This window comes from Octopus bimaculoides, chromosome 20, assembly GCF_001194135.2.
Source record: "Octopus bimaculoides isolate UCB-OBI-ISO-001 chromosome 20, ASM119413v2, whole genome shotgun sequence".
Lineage (NCBI taxonomy): Eukaryota > Metazoa > Mollusca > Cephalopoda > Octopoda > Octopodidae > Octopus > Octopus bimaculoides.
Window position 1 is genome coordinate 43,415,654 of NC_069000.1, and position 3,405 is coordinate 43,419,058.

Below are 3,405 nucleotides of genomic sequence, written 5' to 3' on the forward strand. Positions count from 1 at the left end.
AAAGCATTTTTTTCTTTCATGATCTTTGACAACTACATTATTATCATCATCATCATCATCATCATCATCATCATCATCATCATCATCATTTTTATTATTATTATTATTATTATAGATTTAGCCTGCAGTTTCCTTACAATTACTTGCCGAGACACACCCACCATTCTAGGGCGAGTGAAGGATAGGGGACGTTGCAGTGTCATTGAAAGTTTGGGGAGGGGGAATGTCAGGGACAGTAGCGAATATTTTCATATAAAACAACACAGAAATTTTAATGGATGGGGTTTTTCTAAGGATGTGGGCAGTACTTGTCAACACAGTCTTTTGGATTTCTGTATGTGTGTGTGTGTGTGTGTGTGTGTGTATGTGTGTGTGTGTGTGCGTGCGTGCGTGCTGATTGTTTAGACCGACCTATTTTATGTAGGAATGAATTCGATTTGCAAAAAAATATGTTAAGTAATTCAAAGTCGGTGCTCCAGCATGGCCACTGTCAAATGAGTGAAACAGATAAAAGAGTAATTCTTAACTATTAGCTTCGATTTAATGAAATCTATCTCAATGACCATATTCTTTAAGCAAAACTTCAAAAAGCAGACTGATTTTCAAATGCATTTATCTATAATAATTTTACATTGGTTTACATATAAAATACATATATATATATATAATACAGTCTCTTAATATATTTCCTGTAACAATAATGTCTTTTAAGCAATGTTAAATCTCTGAACGAGGTATTAAAATGTTTTTTAACTTTTAAATCAAAACATTTTTGATGTAGTTCTTAACTAATTTTACTTTTAACTCTTTTATTAACTTAACAAAAGTCCACTTTAACCTGATGAAACTATGTCAACATATTCAGACTGCCTCTATATAATACTGTAACTCCAAATGTGGAATTGTTGATATTGTATTTCTGCAGTTAGTGGCTAACAGGAGTTATAATTAACAAGCTTGATATCTAAAAATTTATAAGCATCTTGTAAAATCTTGTACGGGTGAAAATTCATTTCAATCGCTTGTCGATACCAAATTCAGTAAACGGAAGTATAAATCTGGAAATATAAATAATAAATAAATATATGAGAAATCATTTGAATGGGGATAAGACAACTAAGTAGTGTCGGTGGGTGGAACCTAAATCTAAGAGGGATAAACAGAACGATAAAAGAAAGATCACAGGAGAACACACCAACAGGGGAAGTAACCAACATTTCGACTAGGACGAGACTCGGGTTTGAGAGAAGTAACACCAAAGAATATATAAATATACAGAGATGTATTGATATGTATTTAGGCTCAATGTAAAACTAGGCCCACGAGGGTATTTTGTGTTGCTGACGATGTGTATAGGCTTCTTGTGTGTTTGTGTGAACTGAGAGACTTGATCGAAGAGTTTGGTGAATAAACTGGAGTATTCAAGGTTATCAATAGTACTTTGGTTCATCTCCAGTAAGAACAAATTCCAACAAAAGCAAAATGCGAACCAGATGAACGGGAGGTGGGTATGTGCGGGTCCTAATATTGTATTCACCGAGATGCACGCGAAATTCCAGTTGTCTCTGATGGTCGTAGCGAGGTAAGGAGTGAAGATTATATCTTGCAAATCCAATTTCATTTTTACCTAAGGTGCAATACTAACGCTTACATCGATGTGTTGGTCACAATGGTCAAGCCTTAACTGGACGGGTGCGACCAAGAAAACACTTGCATGTATTCTAGCATGACTTTGTTCTCACCCACGTCGTTCTTGGTTCTCGAGCAGCTGTTGATCGTGAAATTTCGTTATCTTTTTTGCCCTTAGATGAAGTCTCGTAGACTACAGATGCCAAACCAAGACGTTTTCCCCTTTTTAAGATGGATTTTATTGCAGCATTCAACATATATACATACATATATGTCTATGTATGTGGGATGACACCCTTCGGTCATGAATGACCCTGGGATTGCACCTAGGAAGTTACCCTCACAGGTACAAGTCCGGACAAGGTTGTTTGTGGAAGACCAGCAGTCGCCCATGCACACCGGCCTCCCCTCTCTACGCCACCAGTGTTATCCAAGAGAAAGGCAAAGGGGCCGATACAGCTCGGCACCAGTGACGTCGCAACTCATTTCCACAGCTGAGTTAACTGGAGCAATGTGAAATAAAGTGTCTTACTCAAGGACACAACACCCAGCCTGGTCCGCGAATCGAACTCACAACCTCACGATCGTAAGCTCAGCGCTCTAACCACTGAACCACGCGCCTTCACTAAAAGAAAGACCTCGATATTAGGTAAATAGAGGATTATTAATATATCTGTAATTTAGGACAAACTGTTTGTCCTAAATTATATAGGGTGACCCTATATGTATGTATGCATGCATGCATGTATGTATGCATGTATTCATTTATATCGTTGTCCAGTTTTATTTCGAAATTTCTTACCAATAGAGAAAGAACTGGTTTCTAACCTAGATCCAAGGCTCCTTCATTGGAATTTCAACATCAACAACAGGGTATTCTTGTTTGTGTGTATATATGTATGTATGCATGCATGCATGTATGTATGTATGTATGTATGTATGTATGTGTGTGTATGTATGTATTATGTATGTATGTATGTGTGTATGTATGTATGTATGTATGTATGCAGATTTGCACATGCACTGTTTTATGTATATATTCTCATGCATATAGCTGCATATCTAGACATGCTCATATATATTTAAATGATAAACTTCTGGAAACTTTCACAGAGCTTTTACAGTTCCAGTGATGGCTTAGGTCTGTAGTCTTCGAATTAGCTTTTTCCTTTTTGGTTTTGAGGCGCCTAATTTCTCAAGATTGGTATTTAGGCAATATGTTACATATCCCAGGGCCACAATAATTAAAGTTATAAATCTTAACTCGTAATCGGGATAGAGTAACTGCAGATTTCTCAATAGTTCGGCGTATGTATGTATTTAATTCAACATGTGAAACTGCTAATCAAGATACGTTTGCTCTCTTACCGATTTCTTTTCCTTCTCCATTGATTTCTTTATTCGTTCCTTTTTGCCAAAGAACATAGACATGACACCTTGTTTGTTGTTACCTCTCCTGTCACAGTCTTTTTTTTCTTCATTTTATTTTTCGTACAATTAAGAAAACTAGGGAGCGGAGACATAAGAAGGGAAATGAAAAATAAAACGAAATAGAAAGTAATTTATTTTTACAAACCTTCGTTATCAACTCTGTGCAAAACGGAATGTTGCTAACGAGAAATTGCAACAACCAGAAGCGGAAGAATGAGATTGACAGTTAGAATCCATTTAGAATACAATATACCAGAACGAGCGCCGCTAGCAACTGTAAGATAAAAAAATGTTTGTGTCAAGGAAAGTGTTTGATCTGAATATTTGAATGAAAATTTACGGCCA

The 3,405-nt window shown here is 36.3% G+C and overlaps 1 long non-coding RNA gene across 1 annotated transcript in view; it reads right to left on the reverse strand.

The window, feature by feature from the left end:
• Nucleotides 1-596: 596 nt before the first annotated feature.
• The window catches only part of LOC106878951 (uncharacterized), an 8,219-nt gene continuing 5,410 nt past the window's right edge, over nt 597-3,405 (reverse strand). Inside the window, exons 4-5 of the long non-coding RNA XR_001410573.2 lie at nt 3,206-3,334; nt 597-1,058 (exon numbers count right to left, since the gene is read on the reverse strand). This is a non-coding gene — a long non-coding RNA (uncharacterized LOC106878951). The remainder of the gene's footprint in view (nt 1,059-3,205; nt 3,335-3,405) is intronic.